The sequence below is a fragment of the Lepus europaeus genome, chromosome 6 (genome assembly GCF_033115175.1).
Source record: "Lepus europaeus isolate LE1 chromosome 6, mLepTim1.pri, whole genome shotgun sequence".
Lineage (NCBI taxonomy): Eukaryota > Metazoa > Chordata > Mammalia > Lagomorpha > Leporidae > Lepus > Lepus europaeus.
In genome coordinates, this window is record NC_084832.1 from 95,714,718 (window position 1) to 95,739,850 (window position 25,133).

The window sequence follows — 25,133 nt, forward strand, 5'->3', positions numbered from 1 at the left end:
CTGGTGCTGTAGTGTAGCAGGTAAAGCTACTGCCTGCAGTGCCAGCATGCCACATGGGCATTGGTTGGAGACCCGGGTTGCTCTACTTCCAAATCCAGCTTTCTGCTATGGTCTGGGAAAGCAGAAGATGGTCCAAGTCTTTGGGCCTCTGCACCCATGTGGGAGACCCAGAGGAAGCTCCTGGCTTTGGATTGGCCCAGCTCCAATCATTGCAGCCATCTGGGGAGTGAACCAGAAGACAGAAGACCTCTCTCTCTCTGCCTCTGCCTCTCTGTAGCTCTACTTTTCAAATAAAATAAATAAATCTTAAAAAAAAAAAAAAAAAACAAACCTGATATTTCACAGGATAATTCACTTCTTATCTGAGAAGTAGAAGAGGGAAAGCATTCGATTTTTTTTTTTAAGATTTATTTATTTATTCGAAAGTCAGAGTTACACACACAGAGAGAAGGAGAGGCAGAGAGAGGTCTTCCATCCACTGGTTCACCCCCCCAATTGGCCGCAACGGCCAGAGCTGCACCATTCCAAAGCCAGGAGCCAGGAATTTCTTCTGGGTCTTCCCATGCAGGTGCAGGGGCCCAAGGATTGGGCCAACTTCTACTGCTTTCCCAGGCCACATCAGAGAGCTGGATCGGAAGTGGAGCAGCCGGGACTTGAACCAGTGCTCATATATGATGTAGGCATTGCAGGCAGTGGCTTTACCTGCTACACCACAGTGTCGGCCCCCTTATTTTTATTTATTTATTTTGACAATGTCTTATACACTAAAACTCCAAGTTGCTCTGTGAATTAAAACAGAAACTAGGGGCAGATATTGCGGTGTTATTAAGTTAAATTGCCTCTTGAGACACCTACATCCCATATTGAAGTGCCCATTCAACTTCCAGCTACTCTGTTTCTGATCCAGCTCCCTACTGATGCACCTGGAAAGCAGCAGATGATAGCTTTACACCTAAGTCCCCATCACCCATGTGGGAGACCCAGATGGAGTTCCTGGCTCCTTGCACTGGCCTGGTCCAGTCTGGGTCATTGGTGTCATCTGGGGAGTGAACCAGCAGATGGGAGATTTCTGTCAATAATAACATTTTTAAAAAATAATAAAGTTTTTTGATATTTCCTTCAATTATAAATGTGTACAGCTAGTAGTATTTAGCAGTCTGTGATTTCTGTCACCAAAAGATTTAAGATATTTTCTTGTCACATAACAAAGGGTCACAGTATCTCAAAATGTGACTTACATTAATCATTACTTTGAAGTTATGGTAGCTCCCAGACCTCCCACTAGATCTCTACCTCTCTCTGTAACTCTTTCAAATAAACAAAATAAATCTTTAAAAATAAATAAATAAATAAAAATAAAAATTATCCAGCCTGAAGCAGTTTGTTATAGCAGCCTGAACAAATTAAGATACCCTCCCACTAACAGTGTATGAAGGTTACCATTACTCCACATACAGCAGTACCTAGTAGTATCAGACAATTTCTGCCTGTTTGGTAGGTGTAAAATAATATCCATTTGCTTCATTTACTTCTTAAAAATCAATAAAATGTTTGAGCAACCTTTTCTGTTTTCTTTGCAGACTACTTGAGATTTTTCTTAGCTGCTCAGTCATATCACTTCTTTAAATGATTTGGAGAAATTCTTCATTTATTTTGGATACTAATCCTTTACTGGTCTTACAACTTACAATTGAGTTTTCTCAATTTGTGGTATAGGTTTTCAACTTGTTTATGATGCTTTCTGATTTACAGATAGTTTCATTTCACTACAGAAAAATCTTTTTACTTGGTGGCAGTAATCTCAAATACTGAGCCCATAATTTTTCACCTGAAAATATAAAATTTGTTTTGTTTGCCAGATTTTGGGAATTTTCTCGTTAGGTAAGAGAGAGATTGTTCATGAACAACTCATTCTTTCCTTGCTCCATCATAGAACTATACTTACTAAAAATTGTTATATTTTTGGGTTCTCTATGCTATCCCAATGGACAGTCTGTCTATTTCTGCACTAATACCATAACTTCTTAATTACTACAGCTTTATAATAATTCACCCTTAATGGGACAATTTTTTTGACACACACTCCCCAAGTTCATTGAAACTGTGTAAGCTATGTTTTTTCCAACAAGAAGTTTAGTTCACTTCCAAAATGGCTGCCATACCCAGGGATGGGCCAGGCCAAAGACAGGACTCAGGAACTAAATCCGGGTCTCCTAGTTGTAGCAGGAGCCAAGTACTTGGGTCATCTTCCACTGCTTTCCCAGGCATTAGCAGGCAGCTGGACCGGAAGCAGAGTAATTGGGACTCAAACAGGCACTATGACATGGGATACTGGTATTGCATGCAGTGGCTTAATCTGAGCTACAATGCCTGCCCCAACATATACTAACTTTTTTTTAAAGATTTTATTTATTTATTTGAGAGGTAAAGTTACAGACAGTAAAAGGGAGAGACAGAGAGAAAGGTCTTCCCTCCATCAGTTCACTCCCCAAATGGCCTCTACAGTTGGAGCTTTGCCAATCCGAAGCCAAAAGCCAGGTGCTTCTTCCCGGTCTCCCATGTGGGTGCAGGGGCCTAAGGACCTGGGCCATCTTCTACTGCTTTCCCAGGCCACAGCAGAGAGCTAGATAGAAGTGCAGCCGGGACTAGAACCGGCACCCATATGTGATGCTGGCACCACAGGCAGAGGATTAACCTACTGCATCATGGCGCTGGCCCCAATGTATACTAATTTTAAATAATTTTATTGAGGCATAATTAGTATACCACAAAAATCACTACTTCAATCATTCTACCTCTTATACATTATCTCCCTTAATAATTATTTTACCTTAAGTATTCATCTTTATAATTGTGACTATAAAAGGCATATATTCCTAATTGCTCCTTACTCCCTTCTCCAGTCAATTTTCTATATTTTGGAATATATGTTTCAAAACTCTATCACTAAATATCCATTAGTGGAAGAATCCTAGATTGTCTAAGTGTTTCTTTTTGCTTTAAAGACTTATTTATTTATAGAGGGACCAGGAGAGAGACAGGGACAGTGAGAAGGACAGAGAGAAGGAGTAATAAATAGGTATCAACCTTCCATCTACTGGTTAACTCCCCAAATGGCCGCAGTGAGGGCTGGGCCAAACCAAAGCCAGAAGCTTCATTGAGGTCTCCCACATGGGTGCAGGAGCACCAAGCACTTAGGTCATCTTTCACTGCTTTCCCAGGCATGTTAGCAGGGAGCTGGATCAAAAGTGGAGTAGCCAGGACATACACAGTGCCCATGTGGGACGTCAGTGTCACAGGCAGTGTCTTAACCTGCTATGCACAAAGCCAGCCCCTGAAAAGTTTACTTTGTCCTCACTCTTGAATGATAATTTAGGTGGGTGCACAATTCTAGGTTAGCTCTTTCTTCCCCAGCACTTTCAAAATAATGTTTCTTGTTTTTCTGCTTTCTATTGTAGTTATCAGTAAAAAAAAAATGTTCTTTTTAATGGCCGGTGCTGTGGTGTAATGGGTAAAGCCACCTCCTGCAGTGCTGGCATCCCATATGGGCGCCAGTTCAAGACCTGGCTGCTCCACCTCCAATCCAGCTCTCTGATAAGGCCTAGGAAAACAGAAGATGGCCCAAATCCTTGGGCCCTTGTACCTGCATGGGAGACCCGGGAGAAGCTCCTGACGCCTGGCTTCGGATCAGCGCAGCTCTGGCCATTGAAGCCAATTGGAGCATGAACCAGTGGATGGAAGACCTTTCTCTCTCTCTGCCTCTCCTTCTCTATGTAACTGTGACTTTCAAATCAATCAATCAATAAATAAATGTTAAGGAAAAAAAAAAAAAACTCTTCTTAGACTCCTTTTTTTTTCCTGCTGTGTTCTGTAAATCACTCATTACTTTGCATCGTTTTATTTATATTCAATGTGGCTAATCATGCTTCTCAAGCTGAAAGTTTCAAGTATTTTTCTTGAAGACAGTAAAATTCTCAACTATTATCTCTTTAAATACCACCTTCACCCATTCTCCATTCTCTTCTTCCTAAGATTTTGTATGTGATGCAGTGTGAATTAGCACACGTGTAACCTTATTCTATCCTTATTATCTTTTAAACTTCTCTCTCATTTCCCATTTCTTCCTCTCTGCTCCTTTCTGGGCAATGTTCTCATATTTATCTTCTTGTTCACTATTTGTCTCTTCAGTTTGACTGTATACAGCAGCAGCACCATTCTTGTGTCGCCACACTACCACAGACTAGGGAATTCTGTGGAAGTCTTTTAGGATGAGGACAGAACTGACTTCCTCTGGCAAACGTAGACGTATATATATCAAAACACTTTTATTTCTCCTCCCTGCAGAATGAACAAACAGGCCATTTTTCCTCTGTGTTATTATCATTAATTGAACTGTAAGGTTTAAAGGAGGCACAGATAAAAATTACACATTTTAGGGTCTCAGTCTCTGTTCCAGAAATAAGGAAAAATGAACACAAATTAGACACAGCTTACTACAAAAATCTGGGAAGACAGGGGTACTGGTAAGAGGGGTAAATATCTGGACAACCATAAATAAAACAAAACACAGAATCAAGCAGTCCGTCACCAAAAGTATCCACTGGGAAACTTGATAAAGGGAATTAAAATCCCCACACCTGTCCCTTCTTTCTATACTAGTATCAAAAACAAAGCTTGGAGAAAAGGTGTTAGCAGGGAGGCTAGGAATATACTCAAGACTTCAGTAGTGGAGAATTCTTCAGTTATCTCACTAGGTCCAGTGTCTGAGAGAGGGATTTGTTCCTCCTTATTCAGCATTAACCCTAAACATGGAATTTTGAATGGGGTATGATAATCAACAACCCAATTTGCAACAATCCTTCCAACCCTATACCATTCCTGCTTCATGAACAAAGTTTTCCCGGCATGCACCTTGGAACCTCTTTCCCTCTCAAAATTGGCTTCTTTCAAAGTTCTACAAAAGCCCCTTTTCACATTATTTCAACCCTCCAACTAGAGGTTGCACCCTCTCGCCACAGTCACATACCTTGAGGTGAAAGATTCATGGCAGCAGAGGTATTTCATCCTGGACTATCCTAAAATTTGCCTTTCCCAGAGACTAAGTAGCCAAAGGACAAGTCCAAAGTATCTGGGATCAACTTACTAAGAAAGATACTACTTCTTACTTGGTGTTTAATTTAATTGCATTTTCATTTCATTATAAATTATTCACTGTACCTCCCTTCAACACAGGTTGGTGTGTTGTTTTTAAGCTTTTCAGTTCTTTGAACTCCATTAAAATATACTTACTTTAAGGGCTCAATTCAATACCACTTTTATCTCAGGTATCAGGAAATCTGATTTTGCCAACTGTTTTGGCTGCTGACATTCGCTCTCAGTAGTTGGTTTCCTCATGTAACTTACAATATGGGATATGAGGTTATCTTAAGCTGTTATTAGATTCCTGCATATACTCAGTTGTGAGTATATCCCTGTAGACAGGCTCTGAACTTATCCCAGAGATATTATTAGTCCTGGCTATAACTCCATGCAATAAGTTTAAAGATCTCATTTATGTGTGAATGAATACAGGTCCTTGGTTATAACCTCTCAGGGTAAATTATTTTTTATCTTACTTTACTCGGAAACATTTCCTCATCTTTTTCCAGTTTCAGAGAATGAATTTTCCCAGAGTCTTTCCTTTCATTAAAATTGTAACACCTTGAATGAACTAACTTTATTGGATCTTAGTTCTAATACCTATGTGGACGGGAGATTTCATTTATCCTCTGAAGGATAGCAAAATCATGTCTCTTACTTAGTAAGATTGGCAAATGTAACCAAAAAGAGCTTGTCAATTCATATTTTTTCCCACTGTGGTCTTTAGTTTCCACTTAGGTTTTAGATTTTGGAAATTATTTTACATTATTACAAGCTCAGCTATGCATTTGAAAGGTTAGTTATTGCTGTTTTTTAAAAAAAATTCAAGGGGTCAGCACTGTGGTGTAGTGGTGAAGCTGCCACCTGTGATGCCAACATCCCATATGGGCACTGGTTCAAGTCCCAGCTGCTCTACTTTACCATCCAGGTGGCTGCTAATGCACCTGGGAAAGCAGCACATGGCCTGAAAGTTTGGGTCCCTGCACCCGCGTGGAGACCCAGAAGAAGCTCCTGGCTTTGGTCTGACCCAGCCCTGGCCACTGCAGTCATTTGGGAAGTGAATCAGCAGATGAAATATCTGTCTTCTCTTTCTCACCCCGACCCCCACCCCCAACCCCACCCCCACTTTCTCTTACAGTACCTATCAAATACATAAAATAAATGTAAAAAATAAATAAAAATGAAAAATAAAAATTCAAATTATCTGGTGTTTTACAGTGTGAAGAGTCCAGTTTTTAATTTGTAATAAGAGTTCCCAAAATATGTTTTTTTAAAAAAATCTTGTTTACCAAACATTCTTAAATATTCTTCATTTAAAGGAAATTCAGGCAGAAATAAGAGGGAAATCTGGATTGCTTGTTGACTCCTTTTCATACTATTGGACATTCTGAGCCTTTCTATAGTTGAACTAAGAAAATTTCTATTGAAGGGGGCCGGAGCTGTGGTGCAGCGGTTTAAAGTCCTGCCCTGAAGCGCCGGCATCCCATATGGGCTCCAGTTCTAGTCCCAGCTGCTCCTCTTCCAATCCAGCTCTCTGCTGTGGCCTGGGATAGCAGTAGAAGATGGCTCAAGTCCTTGGGCCCCTGCACCCATTGGGGAGACCTGGAGGAAGCTCCTGGCTCCTGGCTTCAGATAGGCGCAGCTACGGCCATCTGGGGAGTGAATCAGTGAATGAAAGACCTCTCTCTGTATAACTCTTTCAAATAAATAAATCTTTTAAAAAAATTCTATTAAAGAAATTGTGGGGGGCTGGTGTTGTGGTGTAGCAGGTAAAGATGCCCTTAAGACATGGGCATCCCGTATGGGCACCCGTTCATGTCACAGCTGTTCCACTTCCAATTTAGCTCCCGCTCATGGCCTGGGAAAAGCAAAAGATGGTGCTTGGGCCCCTGCTATGCAGCGTGCCGGCCGTGGTGGCCACTTGGGGGGTGAACCAACGGAAAAAGGAAGACGTTTCTGTCTCTCTCTCTCTCTCTGTCTAACTCTGCCTGTCAAAAAAAATAATAATAAAAAATAAAAAATAATTTATTTATTCAAGTGTCAGAGAGGCAGAAAGAACTGCCACCTACTGGTTAACTCCCTAAATGAGCTAGGAGGCAGAAACTCAATCCAGGCTTCCCACATAGGTCACAGGACCCCAAATACTGAAGCCATTACCTGCTGCCTCCCAGAGTTTGCTTTAGAAGGAAATTAGAATTGGAAGCTATAGCCATAAAATCAAACCCAGGCATTCCAATATGGGATGCCAGTATCTCAACTGATGTCTGGGGCCAGCACTGTAGCATGGTGGGTAAAGCCGCTGCCTGCAGTACCGGCATCCTATATGGGATTCAGTTCAAGTCCCGGCCATTCCACTTCTGATCCAGCTCTCTGCTATGGCCTGGGAAAGCAGCAGAAGATGGCTTAAATCCTTGGGCCCCTGCACCCACGTGGGAGACTGGAAGAAGCTCCTGGCTCCTGGCTTTGGATTGGCACAGCTCCAGCTGTTGCGACCAACTGGGAGTGAACCAACGGATGGAAGACCTTGCTCTCTCTCTCTCTGCCTCTCCTTCTCTCTAACTCTGACTTTCAAATAAATAAATAAATCTCTAAAAAAATTATTTTTTCTTGAGAGGCAGAGAGACAGATACAGGTTCCTATCCACTGGTTCACTCCCCAGATGCCTACAATGGTCAGGGCTGAGCCAGGCCAATTTAGGAGGAAACTCAATCCAGGTCTCCCAAGTGTGTGGTAGGAACTCAAGTACTAAGTCATCATCTGCTACCTCCCCAGGTGTGTGCACATTAGCAGGAAGCTGTTATTTCAGTGCAAACCAGTTTGAAATACATGCACAGTTTTTTCATAATACACATTGTCTTTTTTTTTTTAAAGACTTATTTATTTGAAAATCAGAGTTACAGAGAGAGGAAAGGCAGAGAGAGAGAGAGAGAGAGAGAGGTTTTCCATCTACTGGTTCACTCCCCAACTGGCTGCAATGGCTGGAGCTGCGCCTATCCGAAGCCAGGAGTCTCTTCCAGGTATCCAACGTGGGTACAGGGGCCCAAGGATTTGGACCATCTTCTTTGTTTTGGTATATACTTATATAAAGATAATACAGTGAAATACTTAAAGTAGTAACAAATATATATATTATATACATAGTATAAAAACAAGAATATTTCAAAAAGTTCACAGAAAATGGAGCTGTTTATTCTGATGCAAAAAATTGAAATCCATGCATAGTTTTCTCATAATACTCATATCCTGTGAACTTTTAAGATCCCCTCATACAATTACTGTTCCGCAAATGGAAAGTCAGAATAATTTTCTGTGTAGAGCTTTTACAAAATCCTTATATAACTTAAAAGACACATTGTACCTTCAACTATGAAATGTCTTCTCTCAGCTGATATACAACCCTTAGCCAGAACTTTCAATTAATATTAAGATTGTAGTGTAAATCAGTCTACATAGTTATAATGTAAATCTGTTTTAAGATTTTCTATCAAACTTACAATTCTAAGTTTTCTTTCTTTTTTTTTTTAAAGATTATTTAATTATTCATTTGAAAGGTAGAATTACAGACAGTGAGATGGAGAGACAGAAAGGTCTTCCTTCCGTTGGTTCACTTCCCAGATGGCTGCAATGGCTGGAGCTGTGCCGATCTGGAGCTAGGAGTTTCTTCCCAGTCTCCCATGCAGGTGCAGGGGCCCAAGGACTTGGGCCATCTTCTACTGCTTTCCCAGGCCATAGCACAGAGCCAAATTGGAAGAGGGGCAGCCAGAAGTAGAATCAGCACCCATATGGGATACCAGTGCCACAAGCAGATTAACCTATTGCGCCACGGAGCCGGCCCCCAATTCTAAGTTTTCAAAGTGTTTTAAAGTATATAAAGCTCATAGATTCTTTGGAATTTACTTAGAGTTACTTATGTGTTTCTCTACCACTTGTCCTGTTTCAAGCTATCCCCACATCTACTGGATTCCTGTAATAACATTATAATAAATTGTTTCCACACATTTACTGTTATTCTTGTATGTCTGCTTTCTACTTTGCCCATATTATAGCTTGAATATTTTAATGTCCATATACTCATTTTTAAAATCTCAATGATTAATTCTTTTTTTTTTTTTTTTGACAGGCAGAGTGGACAGTGAGAGAGAGAGACAGAGAGAAAGGTTTTCCTTTACTGTTGGTTCACGCTCCAATGGCTGCTGTGCTGGGGCCAGCGCACCGCGCTGATCCGAAGGCAGGAGCCAGGTGCTTTTCTCCTGGTCTCCCATGCGGGTGCAGGGCCCAAGCACTTGGGCCATCCTCCACTGCACTCTCGGGCCACAGCAGAGAGCTGGACAGGAAGAAGGGCAACCGGGACAGAATCTGGCGCCCCGACCGGGACTAGAACCCGGTGTGCCAGCGCCGCAGGCAGAGGATTAGCCTATTGAGCCGGGCGCCAGCCAATGATTAATTCTTAAATACATGATTTCAACATTTTTTTTTTATTTGACAGGTAGAGTAACGGACAGTGAGAGAGAGAGAGAGAGAGAGAAACAGAGAGAAAGGTCTTCCTTCCGCCGGTTCACTCCCCAAATGGCCGCAACGGCTGGAGCTGCGCCTATCTGAAGCCAGGAGCCAGGCACTTCCTCCTGATCTCCCACGCGGGTGCAGGTGCCCAAGCACCTGGGCCATCCTCCACTGCCCAATACAGCTGAAACATAATGATTAACTTGAAAGTCAGTCACTACTATTTTAATTTAAAAAAAAAAATCTCTAAAAGTTCATTTTACTAGAACTGCCAATTAGGGACTGGTGCTGTGACGTAGTAGGTTAGGCCTCCATTTGTGGTGCTGGCATCCCATATGAGCGCCGGTTCCTGTCCCAGTTGCTCCTCTTGGATCCAGCTGTCTGCTTATGGGCTAGGAAAGCAGCAGATGCTAGCCCAAGTGCTTGAACCTTTGCAACCAGGTGGGAGACCAGGAAGAAGCTCCTGGCTCTTGGCTCAGCTTTGGTTGTTGTGGCCATTTGGTGAACCAGCAGATGGAAGACCTCTCTATCTCTCTCTGTGTCTGTCTGTAACTCTGCCTTTCAAATAAATAAATAAATAAATCTTTTTTAAAAAAGCTGTCAACTAGAGAGAGCGGCAAGATGGCGGAATAGGAAGGAAGCACATTGATAGTTCGTCAAGACACACGTTAATATAAGTGGAGATACTGCAGGGTCAAGGAAGAGTAGGGGAAGAAACAGCAGAGGAAACTCTTTCGGAACTAGTGATTCACAGTGGACCTGCGTGGAGAGCGTGGGAGCCCAAGTTCGGGACAGCAGCAGCAGACTCAACGCACCAGCGCTGGAACGCGAGGTGAGCCGAACCTCCATAGCCCGAGACACCAGCGGGCAAGCGGAAAGAGGAGGCTAGAGGGAACGAGGCTTGAAACTCCGTGGGGAAAAGTTCACCAGGCTAACTAGAAGAGAGAGAGGAAAAAAAAAAGTGACCGATACGGACACGAGTCTCTCTCTCTCCGCTCACCTCTCAAAGGCGAGCAAGACAAAGAGCAGGCGCCATTTTGGACATACGTCATAAGCAGGGCGACCTCAGGTCTGCACCGGCCCTGAGCCTAGCAGAAAAACCTGACTCTGGGGGGAGGGGTGAAATAACTGGAGATTAGCATCTAACTTGGCAACCCAGTGGGAGACTGCAGGAGAATTGGAGCCCACACTGAGGGCAGCAGAGATTCCCTGTGTGGTCCTTGGGAAAGAGCTTCTGATCTCTGGCTCCTGTGGGTATATCATTTGCCTGCTAATTACTACCTCCAATTACGTTCAGCTGTGCGGAATTACTTCCCTTTTGAATCAAAAAAAGAAAGAGAGATTTACCACGCCTAACCTGGGAGTGTCATCTTTGACACACCCTCAGCCCTGAGGGACCAAACACAGCTCTCAGTCCACACTCATCTCAAGCCTCTAAGGCTCCACCGAAAGCAGACAGTCCACTTAATAAGGAGCCATAGTGTAACAAGAAAAAACACCACAGTGAAGAAACCAAATATCTCCAACATGCCAAACAACAAACGCAAAAACCAAGCTAACAAGAACAAGGAAGACACTATGACGCCCCCAAATGAAAAAGACACCCCAATTCAAGATTATGAAGATGATGAGATCGAAGAAATGCAAGAAGCGGATCTCAAAAAATTGCTAAGAACATTAAGAACTTCTCAAAAACAAATTCTTGAACTACAGAAATCCTTAATGGACAAGATAGAAAATCTCTCTCATGAAAATGAAATATTAAGGAGGAATCAAAATGAAATGAAACAACTAGTGGAACAAGAAACTCTGATAGTGACGAGAAATCATAATGAAATGAAGAATTCAATAGATCAAATGACAAACACATTAGAGAGCCTTAAAAACAGAATGGGCGAAGCAGAAGAGAGAATATCGGACTTAGAAGACAGAGAACAGGAAAGGAAACAGGCAAACCAAAGAAAAGAAGAAGAAATCAGAAATCTAAAAAATATTGTCGGGAATCTACAGGATACTATTAAAAAACCCAACATTCGAGTTCTAGGAGTTCCTGAAGGCATGGAGAGGGAGAAAGGATTAGAAGGCATTTTCAGTGAGATACTAGCAGAAAATTTCCCAGGTTTGGAGAAGGACAGAGGCATCTTAGTACAGGAAGCTTATAGAACCCCTAATAAACATGACCAAAAGAGATCCTCACCACGACATGTTGTAATCAAACTCACCACAGTGAAACACAAAGAAAAGATCCTAAAAGATGCAAGAGAGAAACGTCAGATTACTCTTAGAGGATCTCCAATTAGACTCACAGCAGACTTCTCATCAGAAACCCTACAAGCTAGAAGAGAATGGCGAGACATAGCCCAGGTACTAAGAGAGAACAACTGCCAGCCCAGAATACTATATCCTGCAAAGCTCTCATTTGTGAATGAAGGTGAAATTAAGACTTTTCATAGCAAACAGAAACTGAAAGAATTTGTTGCCACTCATCCTGCCCTGCAAAAGATGCTTAAAGATGTCTTACACACAGAAACACAGAAACATGGTCACCAATATGAAAGAAGGTAAAGGAAGGAAACCTCACAGCAAAAGATCACAGGAAGCTCAATTTCTCTTTGACATAGAATTAAACTCTGATGCTCTGTTAAAGCAATGTGTTAAAGTAATCTATTGTGTTCTCTTGATGTCTGTTAAATTCTAATTGTTCAAAAACAGCTGAATTTTTATTAAGATCTATGGGTTATGTAAATATGTGCTTATTTTCAAAGATTTGAATAATCACCTTGTAACAAGATCAAATTTGGTCTATGAGTTTATAATTTTAAACATGGCGACTTAAAGTCTTTTGTCATCCACAGTTATATATGATTTGCTGCTCATAAAACTAAAGCGTTGTTGGTTCTGTGTGTAGCTGTCCTCCTATGGGTTCCTATGGACTTTTTCCAGCCACTTCCATTGTATTCAGTACTTTGGGATGGCTCTGTAAACAGATGAAGCCAATAATGTATTAACAGTACCAACTGAGAGAAAGTATGGTTAACTGAGGTTACTAAAAAAGCAATTCAAATCAATTGGCAATCTACAAAAAGAGTTAAAGATTTTAAAAGCTATTATTAAAAACGCTATATTGGTCTATTATGCTATGTTAAATGTGTGTACATATTGTATGTCCACATGGGGAAATTTTATTAAGAGTCTTATTTTAAATGGCTTATAGATAAGATTGTCCATAAATTTAAGCTGCTAAAATCAATCAAAGATACATTTTAATTTGAGTGACCTGAATCTATGTATCATATGTTTTAAACTTGTAGGTAGAAAGAAACTAAAAACATTTTATATGGTTGTGCTTAAGTTTGCTGGTTAAACAAACTACACCATGTTAGATATTTAAGAGGTATTTTCAAATACATGATTCTTAAAATTTATAGAAGGCATTGGACCTTCTGGTAAATGTTTTCTTAAGTTGTTATCTAATGGTTGAAACGGTTTGCTAAGTATTCATGTGATATTGCTATTGTCAGCAAGCGATCTAGGACTTGCTCCCTCATTTCTCTATTCTAAGCCCAACTTGTTCTTTCATTTCTCTATTCTCTTCAAGATAGGAAACTAAATCTATTATGAAGGAATCTGTAGGACGCACAATTTAATCTTTAGACCTTATAAAAGAGATGGCTAACATTTTTCTGTAATAGCATAGCCAAAATAAGAACTTAAATAATAATCTCATAGCTAGATTCACTTCGCCATCAGCAAAGTATACAGTAAGTAGAAAAAAACCTCCCTTTCAGACCAAAGGGAAAGAAAGTTTTAAAGTGAGAATATAATTTTCCTCATGGGCATTGTCTACCTTAGAAAAACTACTACAGAACATGCCTGTGACTATAGACTTGTAGTTCAGGCCACCGAAGATTAGAGATGGGATACGGGCACTCCCTTGACTTGCATCCTCTGGTCTGCTTTAACACAAACCAGGAGGAAAAGAAAGCTAGGCATCAGAAGCAATGGGTGGCAGGCCTATTAATGGCTGATCTATACAGTGATCTGCCCTCAAGGAGACCCAACAGGCCAGTCCACTGCAGTGGCTTTCAATGAGGTAAGCCTGGGCTTCAGCAGAAGTCAGCTTGTGAAGAGCCCTGGCAGCTCTGCCAAGAGTTGGATCACTGGAAATGGACCTGCCCTGGAGTCGAAGGATGCCCAGGTCAGAGCCACAGATCTTATTGGCTCTAAGCTGAAAAGCCCTTCACTCAGCCCAACTTCCAAAGTGACCACTGCAGCTGAGGGTATGGTCAAGTAGGGTCAGCAACATTGCAGGCAGAACTGTAAATTTCTTGTTAGAGTTGCCACCTGCCTTTACCTGGCCAGCTCTCCTCCCAGGCCAGCCAAGTAATGAAAGTCAACAGAGTGCCTTCCCCTAGGAGGTTCACACCTCCCTTAGGATATACCCCATGTGAAAAGATAGATAGGTCTGGGCCTCTTAACTTACAAGGCCTAAAGCCCACCAGATTATTATCAAGCCCCTTCTATCAGGTTCTATTTGCCTCTCAATCAGAAAACTTAATTGTAGCTTAGACAGCACCTTTCTTAGCTCCTCTAATAATGACTCTGTCCTTTGTTCTAGACCCTGTCTAGCGTACTTGGGCCTCATTCCTTTGTAATCATAACCTCTACTCTACCACCAATGGCTCTACTCCCAACATGTGTGTACTGATGGTCCTCTTCCCCACTTAATGCTGTATAATTGTTCAAACCTGGTTAATGCCACTCTTAGGATCATTGGTTACTATTCTCACTCTGTCTTTTATGACCTTGTCTAAATATGATCAGAGTCGGCAAACTTGGAAGGCTTCCATAGCCTTGGCAACTCATGACGACAGCCTAGGGTGGTTACTGGTGCCATAAACTAGAGTGTCAATTTGTTGGGTCAACAACAGGAGCCACTGTGCACTTGCTCCTCATGTGGGATCTCTGTCCTTAATGTGCTGTACATTTTGATTTGATGCTATAACTAGTACTCAAACAGTATGTTTCACTTTGTGTGTCTATGTGGGTGCAAACTGTTGAAACCTTTATACTAAATTGATCTTCTGTATATAAAGAGAATTGAAAATGAATCTTGATGCAAATGGAAGGGGAGAGGGAGCGGGAGAGGGGAGGGTTGCGGGTGGGAGGGAAGTTATGGGAGGGGAAAGCCACTGTAATCCATAAGCTGTACACTGGAAATTTATATTCATTAAATAAAAGTTTAAAAAAAAAAAAAGCTGTCAACTAATTAATTATAGCAAAGCATAAATACAGAGGAAAAAATGGGACTTCTCCCTTATCAAAGTTCTGCAACCAGTTTTCCCTAAGAATACACTGAATGGCAATCTAAATATGTCATGGGAATATTACCTTACTGCTAATTTTGCCTAGAAGTCACCTATACTACTAACAGAGCTATTATATGTATTTATTATATGTTTTTATACTTTCTAAAGATTATTTGTTTCAAGGACTCTGAGATGTTGTTCAAATATATAAAATTGCAAGTATAGTTGAACAAGAACAAATTATCATCAAATAAGCAGGGGAAAAACCTAAATAAATAATTGGGACTTCTTTCAATGAGGTCTTAACTTGTAGCTATAACCAAATCTAGTTTTAATCAAGTAGAACTACATAAAATAGCTCAGAGAAGTATGTTATTTTAGCATTCAAAAAACTTTCAAAGATAATAGTAAAATAGATCAAAACTAACATAAGCACAGAGACCAACAACAATGGCTGGGTTTTTAAAAACTATTTTGTAAAGTGTACCAGTTGGGTGCTTTACTACATCTGGTTCTCATAAAACCAAGTGAGGTGTTAGGAAATATTCCTTTACTTTACAGTTGAATAAACTCAGAAAAATTTAACATATCCTTCAAATTCACATGAAAAGCAGAACCCTTAGTCAAATGAAGATTTTATTCAGACTTCATGTTCTATTCACTACACTATACAAACACATCCTAAAAATGTTGAAAAGCTTCTAAATAGTTTTTGGAAGATCCACATTGATATTTTTCTTATTAACCTGAGATAACTGAAAACAACTAGATACTTTATTACCAACTAATCAATAAAATTATCATGAAACCATAATAAAAATTTTAAATGGCATCTCAAAATGGAATTGTACAGCATCAAAGTATGAATAGTCAAGCAACTGTTGCTTTTTTAGAACATTCTCTCCAGCATTATTAAGTTGGATACTCTTGGGAACTTGATATACTATCGCATTCATACCTTTAGGATATGGTTTAGCTGATATAGCTAACCCATTCTATTCATTCAATTAATTTCTTTTCGCCTACATTAAATTGTTTTGACAGCCTAAATGAACAAAACCAAGGATCATTGTCACATGACCTCCAATAACATGCACAGTTCTAGATTGCTGGGGGTGGGGAGCCAAGCAACAACAACTGTTCTTTTCAGTACTAACCAAATAATACACAAGTTATTTGTTGATGTAATTTCTTCTTGAGTGATAAAAACACTGCTAGTGTTTCGGACAATAGCTTTACAGCAATTTGCGTATCTCCAGACCCTTATTTTTCAAAAGTTATTTTATTTTAATCATCCTCTACCAGCTATCTTCTCTCTTACCATCATATATCAATATTTTCTAAAGTAGCAATCCTGTATCTTTCTACTGCTTATTTTATTTGTTCCAGAAGCCAACCTTCCACATCAACTATGCAATTGAAGCAGATGCTGTTTTCCATTAATTAATCTTTTAATTTTCACTTTATTAGTTAACAATTATAGTCCCCAAAGCTTTTGATCTTAAGTCAATATTTAAACTTCTGTAGCATTTATTTTCAGCAATATTCAGGTTTTACTGCTAAATTAAGACTACATATGATATGTCTACCTATCAAAATATGGGTGGAGAGAAGTGTCTGGAATTCCTTGATTAAAATATTTTAGGTCAATATAGGAGCCCTCCCTCGTTATCATATTTTGCACCACCCTGACTTAGCAAAGACCTGGGCATCTATTCTGTCATTCAATGTGATACTAATTGTTGATGGGTTCTGGGAAATAGAAATAAAAACTTGTTTTCAGGCATAAAGTACAGAAGTTTGAAACACTGTTTTACCACACAGCATGGTTTTGGGTACTATTTATAGGAAAAAAAGTAGAGAATTATTTTGTATTTTAAGAGAAATGTGTCATATAAATAATTAATGAGGTCTGGTATAATAGCAATTCAAAGATGACAGAAGCATTGTTTAGGTACCTTACTCTTGAAAACTCAAAAAATAATTTGAGATTGAAGGCCTAGGTATGGTTGAGAAAATAACTGCTAGAAGCAAATAATGACTCAAATGAAAAAACTCTTAGCTGTTAAAAACAACAAGGGACTGGCGTTGTGGCATAGCAGGTAAGGCTGCCGCCTAGGACACTGGCAATTCCATATGAGTGCCAGTTTAAGTTCCAGCTGATCCACTTCTGATCCAGCTCCCTGCTAATGCATCAGGGCCCCTGCACCCATGTGGGGTACCCAGAAGCGGCTCCTGGCTACTGGCTTCAGGCTGGCCCAGCCCTAGTGGTTGCAGTCATTTGGAGAATAAATCAGCAGATGGAAGATTTTCTCTCCCTCTCTAACTCTGCCTTTCAAATCAGTAAAATAAATCTTTAAAAAACCAACAACAAAAAAAGTTAATATAGCCTGTAAGGTGTTTCAAAACACTTTAGAAGTGTTTGAAAATTATGCCTGCACTGTATGTGGCCAAATTAAATTTCTATTTCATATTTCTTTAAAACCTTCCAAATGGTAGGTACCCTTAGGGCTTCAACTAATTCTATCCCATGAAGAGTGGATGTTAGTTGAATTTTCCTCAGTCTGGGGGTGGTGGTATAGGTGGTGGTGGGAGAGATGGAGAGGGAAGGGGGGAGAGAGAGCTGGATCCGAAGTAGAGCAGCCCCACATGGGACGCCAGCACTGCAGGCGGCAGCTTTCTATGCCAAGGGGTCAGTCCTAGGATTTTTTTTTTTTTCTTTAAAACAAGTAAGTTTATCTTAATTTGAATGTGAAGCTAATAGAGCTAAGCTTCAACTATTATAGGTAGAACCTAATACTGAATTGAAATGTTGAATCTGATCTCCATCAACTTTAATACTCAAATAGAGTTGTTATCATTAAAGTTTAATGGGTATTTTAAGAATTTGCCATTAGGGCTTGATGCCTGCATCCTATGAACACCAATTAGTTCCCAGCTGCTCCACTTCTTTTTTTTTTTTTTTTTTTTTTTGACAGGCAGAGTGGATAGTGAGAGAGAGAGAGACAGAGAGAAAGGTCTTCCTTTTTGCCGTTGGTTCACCCTCCAATGGCCACTGCGGACGGTGCATCTCACTGATCCGAAGGCAGGAGCCAGGTGCTTCTCCTGGTCTCCTATGCGGGTGCAGGGCCCAAGCACTTGGGCCATCCTCCACTGCCTTCCCAGGCCATAGCAGAGAGCTGGCTTGGAAGAGGGGCAACCAGCATAGAATCTGGCGCCCCAACCAGGACTAGAACCCAGTGTGCCGGCGCCTCAAGGCGGAGGATTAGCCTGTTAAGCCACGGTGCCAGCCCCAGCTGCTCCACTTCTGATCCAGCTCCCTGATAACGTACCTGAGAAAGTATGGAAGATGACTCAAGTGCCTGGACTTTGTCCCACATGGGAGACCCAGATAGAATTCCAGGCTGCTGGCTTTGGCCTAGCACAATGCTGGCCACCGTGGTCATTTTAGAAGGAACCAGCAGAGGAAAGATTCTATTCTCTAATTTTCTCTGTGTATATCCCTCTCAGTGTGACTCTGCCTTTCAAATAAATAAATAAATACATCTTAAAAAAAAAAAAAAAGATAGATTTGCCATAGCAGAATAAATGCAGTGGTGCACACTGCCAAGACAACAGGATCTTATCAAAGAATTTATTAAGCCTGATATGAAAAAATTGCTTCATTTTATACAAGAAAGAAATCAAGAAAATGAGTCCAGTACATTAAAAACACAATATGCTAAATTTTCAATATGCAAGACAAAGTATTCATTTAAGGAAGACCCAAAAAGTCTATGTACATTTCCAATTCATATACTTTTTAAGATTTTATTTATTTGAGAGGTAGAGTTACAGACAGAGGGAGAGACAGAGAGACAGGTCTTCCATCTGCTGGTTTACTCCCTAAATGGCCGCAAATGGCTGGAGCTGAATCGATCCAAAGCCAGGAGCCCGGAGCTTCTTCCAGGTCTCCCACGCCGGTGCAGGGGCCCAAGTACTTGGGCCACCTTCTACTGCTTTCCCAGGCCATAGCAGAGAGCTGGACTGGTAGAGGAGCAGCTAGGACAAGAACCGGCGCCCATATGGGGTGCCGGCACCGCATGCGAAGAATTAACTTACTGCGCCACAGAGCTGGTCCCTCCAATTCATATTAACTTCAAACAAAGAACTTCTGTATTACATTTTTTTTTCTAAGACCCTTTTCTTATCAGCTCAATCTTTTTTGTTTAAAGATTTATTTTTACTTATTTGAAAGACACAGTTACAGAGAGAAGTAGAGACAGAGGTCTTCCATCCGATGGTTCACTTCCCAGATAGTCGCAATGGCCGGAGCTGCACCCATCCGAAGCCAGGAACCAGGAGCTTCTTCTGTGTCTCCCACGTGGGTGCAGGGGCCCAAGGACTTGGACCATCTTCTACTGCTATCCCAGGCCATAGCAGAGAGCTGGATGGGAAGAGGAGCAGCCAAGACCAGAACTTGCACCCATATGGGATGCTGGCACTTCAGGCCAGGGCTTTAACCCACTGCACCACAGCACCAGCCCCTATTAGCTCAAGCTTAATTGTCCCCCTCACTCTTCCCCATAATCACTTGGGAGGTAAGAAATAGGTGTTTCAAATGTATGGGGAGACTCATCCCAAAAGCCCAGAAAGCAGTAAAATTTAGAGTTAGGAAAAACAAAAACAGAAAGCTGAATTCCCACAACAAACGTAACGTGTCTTAACACAGGTTTATACTGACAATAAACATGTGATATCTTTATGTGCAGCAAGATCTGACTCTTTAATGTAATAATTTAATGTTTTATAATTAAAATTAAAGATATAATTAAAATTAGTATTTCCAAATGATTACTGAACATTTTGATCAAAACCTCAATATGGTATATCCCCAAACCCTATCAAGGATTTTAGGATAAATCCCAGACCCAGTGACTCATATCTCCACAGGAGATATTCTTTTCATGACCAGCAAGTTTGAAAAATACTCTTGGGGCCGGCTCTGTGGCGCAGTGCTGGCCTGAAGCGCCGGCATCCCATATGGGCACCAGTTCTAGTCCCGGCTGCTCCTCTTCCCATCCAACTCTCTGCTATGGCCTGGGAAAGCAGTAGAAGATACCCCAAGTCTTTGGGCCACTGCACCAGCATGGGAGACCCAGAAGAAGCTCCTGGCTTCGGATCAGCACAGCTCCAGCTGTTGCAGCCAATTGAGAAGTGAACCATGGAAGACCTCTCTCTCTCTCTCTCTCTGCCTCTCCTCTCTCTGTGTAACTGTGACTTTCAAATAAAAATAAATAAATAAAACAACAAAAAAAATACTCTTATTGTACCAAATCCAAATTTCATCCAAAACAACTCACTACAAGATAGAAAAAAACTCCTAAATTCTCACATGCCATGCTCATTTCTTCCTTGTACTTCTATCTCTAAAGTAACTGCAATGGTGTCAGGTGCTTAAATTTTTTTTCTAGATTTGTGAAGATTTTGGTATTAATTCTTTTAAGTTTTTTTTTTTTTTAATTTGTTTATTTGAAAGTCAGAGTTACATAGAGAGAGAGGAGAGGCAGAGAGAGAGTGAGAGGTCTTCCATCCGATGGTTCACTCCCCAATTGGCCGCAACGGCCGGAACTGTGCCTATCTGAAGCCAGGAGCCAGGAGCTTCTTCCGGGTCTCCCAGGTGGGTACAGGGGCCCACGGTCTTGGGCCATCTTCTACTGCTTTCCCAGGCCATAGCACAGAGCTAGATTGGAAGTGGAGCAGCTGGGTCTTGAACCAGCACCTATATGGGATGCCGGCGCTTCAGGCCAGGGCATTAACCCGCTGGGCCACAGCGCCGGCCCCAATTCTTTTAAGTCTTTAATGTGTGAAATCTTCCTTTCCAAAAATAATCATCACTTTTAATGAAAATTGATTGTGATATATTTTTACTTATTAAATGTATTATTTTACTTTATAGAGTACACACAAGAACAGAAAATGATAGGGGGGGATCAGAAGGAACTTACCAAAATGATAATTCAATGTAATCTTACAAAATAATGTAAAACCACAATGTCAGGTAAGGAGTAGGGGAAGGACATTTCCTGAACTTCAACATACAAATATTATATTCCTCAAAAACAAGAAAACAGAGAAAAATGAAGGTAAATCATCCAAAAATTACAACAGAAATTACAAAGCAGAAAAACATATTTACAAGAGTCTATTTAACAACTTGGATAGCAGAGAAATAGCAAAAACAGGATGAAAAGGAAGACCATTCTCTTAAGCTTTCAAAACCAAAAAATATACAGAGATGGGGAGGAATACTAGGTGTGCTAAAGAGGACAAATGGAAAGAATCCCAAACAAAGCTAGATTGAAAGTTAAAAAAAAAGATATTTTCATGTGAAGGCATTAAAAGTTCATCATATATGCATACTTTTTTATTATCAAGAATCTTAAAAGATGTATTCATAAATTTTAAAATAATTTTAAAAAAAGAAGATACATGGGGGCCGGTGCTGTGGCTCACTTGGTTAATCCTCCGCCTGCGGCTCCGGCCTCCCATATGGGCGCCAGTTCTAGTTTCGGTTGCCCCTCTTCCATTCCAGCTCTCTACTGTGGCCCGGGAGGGGAGTGGAGGATGGCCCAAGTGCTTGGGCTCTTGCACCTGCATGGGACACCAGGAAGAAGCACCTGGCTCCTGGCTTTGGATCGGCACAGCGCTGGACGTAGCGGCCATTTGGGGAGTGAACCAATGGAAGGAAGACCGTTCTCTCTGATTCTCTCTCTCACTGTCTATAACTCTACCTGTCAAATTAAAAAAAAAAAAAAAAGAAGAAGAAGAAGAAACACAAGGAACTCTTGAGTAGATCAATCCATGAAAGAGGGAGAAGGGTGGGGAAGACAGTTGTGTAGCATTCTTGGAAACTTAATGAGGAGCCGGAGTTGTGGTATAGAGGGTAAAGCTGCCACCTGCAATGCCAGCATCCCATATGGGTGCTGGTTTCAGTCCTGGCTGCTCCACTTCCAATCCAGCTCTCTGCTATGGCTTGGGAAAACAGAGGAAGATGGCCCAAGTCCTTGGGCCCCTACACCTGTGTGGGAGACCCAGAAGAAGCTCCTGGCTCCTGGTTTTGGATTGGTACAGCTCCAGCTGTTGTAGTCATTTGGGGAGTAAACCAGTGGATAAAAGGCCTATCTCTCTCTTAAAACCAGTGGATAAAAGGCCTCTCTCTCTCTCTCTCTCTGACTCTGCCTTTCAAATAAAAACAAAAATAATATGAGGGGTAAGTGTTGTGCAAGAGTGGGTTAAGTAGCTCACTACCTGGGACAGCCATATCCCATATGGGAGTGCCTGGATTTGTGTCTCATCTCCACTTACAAAGCAGCTTATTGGTAATGCTCACTGGGAGGCAGCAGATGACGGCTCAAGTAGTTGAGTCCCTGACAGTCAAGAGACTCGTGGCAGAACTGGATTCAGCTCCCAGCTCCTGGCAGCAGATGATAGCTCAAGTACTAGGGTTCCTGACTTGGATGGAGTTCTTGGCCCCTGGCTTCAGTCTGGCCTTAGCCTAGTTTGTTGGGGGCATTTGGGGGAGTAAATCAGCAGATGGAAGATCTCTCTTTCAAAAAAATAAAAAGTTTTAAAAAGTTGAATTTATTGGGACCAGCGTTGTGCTATTGCAGGTAAGGGGGCCGCCTATGATGCTGGCATCCTGTATGGGCACCGGTTTGAGACCCGGATGCTCCACTTCATATCCAGCTCCCTGGGAAAGCAGCAGAAGCTGGCCCACGTGTTTGGGCCCCTACACCCACCTGGGAGACCCTGAAGAAGCTCCTGGCTCCTGCCTCCTGGCTTCATATTGGCCCAGCTCCAACCATTGCAGATGTTTGGGGGGTGAAGCAGTGGGTGAAAGACCTAGCTCACCTGCTTGCTCTCTCGCTCTTTCTCTCTTCCTCTCTCTGTGTAACTCTTTCAAATAAATAAACAAATCTTAAAAAAAAAAGTTGAACTCATGGGACCCTGTGTAGTGCAGGGGGTTGAGCCGCTATCTGCAGTGCCATCCCATATGTGCACTGTTTTGCATCCAAGATGCTCTGCTTCCAACCAGGCTACCTGCTAGTGTACCTGGCAAAGCAGCAAAAGATGGCCTGAGTGCCTGGGCCCCTGCCACCCATGTGGGAAACCAGGATGGAGTTCCAGGCTCCTGGTTTTGGCCTGGCCCGGCCCTGGCCACTTGTAGCCTTTTGGAAAGTGAACCAGCAGATGGAAAATCTATCTCCATAGCTCTGCCTTACAAATAAATTAATTTTTTTTAAAAAAAGCTGAATTCATAGAGGTAGACAGTACAATGATTTTGTATTCTCTCTCTCTCTTTTTTTTTTTTTTTTTTTTTTTTTTTTTACAGGCAGAGTGGATAGTGAGAGAGAGAGAGACAGAGAGAAAGGTCTTCCTTTCCCTTTGGTTCACCCTCCAATGGCTGCTGCGGCCAGTGCGCTGCAGCCGGCACACGGCGCTGATCCGAAGGCAGGAGCCAGGTGCTTCTCCTGGTCTCCCATGCAAGTGCAGGGCCCAAGCACTTGGGCCATCCTCCTCTGCACTCCCGGGCCACAGCAGAGAGCTGGACTGGAAGAGGGGCAACCGGGACAGAATCCAGCGCCCTGACCGGGACTAGAAGCCGGTGTGCCGGCGCCGCAGGCGGAGGATTAGCCTATTGAGCCGCGGCACCAGGCAGTTTTGTATTCTTTTAAAATGAATACAGGGGCTGGCACTGTGGCTTAGTGGGTAAAGCTACCGCCTGCAGTGCCAGCATCCCACATGGGTACCAGTTCATGTTCCAACTGTTTCATTTCCGATCCAGCTCTCTGCTATGGCTTAGGAAAGCAGTAGAAGATGGCCCAGGTCCTTGGGCCCCTGTATCTGCCTGGGAGACCCAGAAGAAGCTCCTGTCTCCTGGCTTCAGATTGGCCCAGCTCCGGCCGTTGCAGCCATCTGGGGAGTGAACCAGCAGATGGAAGGCTTCTCTATCTGCCTTTGCCTCTTTATAACTCTGACTTTCAAATAAATAAATAAATCTTAAAAAATAAAATAAAATAAATATGGATTCATTAGGAATGAAAAAAGAACATCATGAATATGTAAATGAAAAACATATGGAAATAACTTCAAAATAAGAAGTCTGGAAATTGTTTAAACATATAATCTGAAAAGAGAAATGGTAGGAGGGAAGGCTGGATAAGTATCACTAAAATCTTGGGAGAACTTCCCAAGCTTAATATGGAGATGAAAATTTATATCATAGAGAATAGAGGACACTGAAAATTTAAAGATATGATCAGATTTCTATCTGATCACTCTAGCATCAGTGTGAAATATATACACAGCAGTAAAACTATTTTTGGTAGACTGTAGTATTGGTCTATAGAACAGGTAAAGCCAAAATGACAAAACAGTTTATTAGAAATGGAAAATGAAACCAGGTATTTGGCACAAGAGTTAACACATCACTTACGATGCTCACATTCCATATTGGGATGTCTGAGTTCCAGTACCAACTCTGCTTCCAATTACAGCTTCTTACTAACGCACACTCTAGGAAGTAGCAGAAGACTGCTGAAGTAGTTGATTCCCCGCCACCCGTATGGGAGACCAGGACTGTGCTCCCAGCTCCTGGCTTTGCCCTGGACCAGCCCCTAATGTGGGCATTTGGGGAGTGAATCAGCAGATGCAAGCTCTCTGTCTCTATATCTCTGCCTTTCAAATAAGAGGAAAATAAACCTTAAAAAATTTTAAATAAAATATTTTTTAAAAAAAGAAATAGAAAATGAAGGGCTGGCACTATGGTATAGTAGGCTAAGCCTCTGCTTGCAGCGCAGGTATCCCCTATGGGTGTCAATTCTAGTCCTGGCTGCGCCTCTTCCAATCCAGCTCTCTGCTATGGCCTGTGAAAGCAGTAGAAGATGGCCCAACCATCAAAGAAGGATGTACTTTTCTCTGAAGGGAGAACTTCTATTTTGCTTATGGCCCTGTCTAAATACTGATGGAGTCTGTGGACTCAAAAGGCTTCCATAGCCTTGGCAGCTGATGTCAAGAGCCTTGGGTGTTAGGCGGCACTGCAGCTCAATAGGCTAATCAATCCTCCACCTGCGGCACCGGCACACCGGGTTCTAGTCCCGGTCGGGGCGCAGGATTCTGTCCCGGTCGCTCCTCTTCCTGTCC

At 41.7% G+C, this 25,133-nt stretch overlaps 1 protein-coding gene across 8 annotated transcripts in view; it reads right to left on the reverse strand.

The window, feature by feature from the left end:
* Nucleotides 1-25,133, reverse strand: part of WNK1 (WNK lysine deficient protein kinase 1) — a 161,613-nt gene that overhangs the window by 92,824 nt on the left and 43,656 nt on the right. The gene's annotated exons all lie outside the window — the stretch shown is intronic.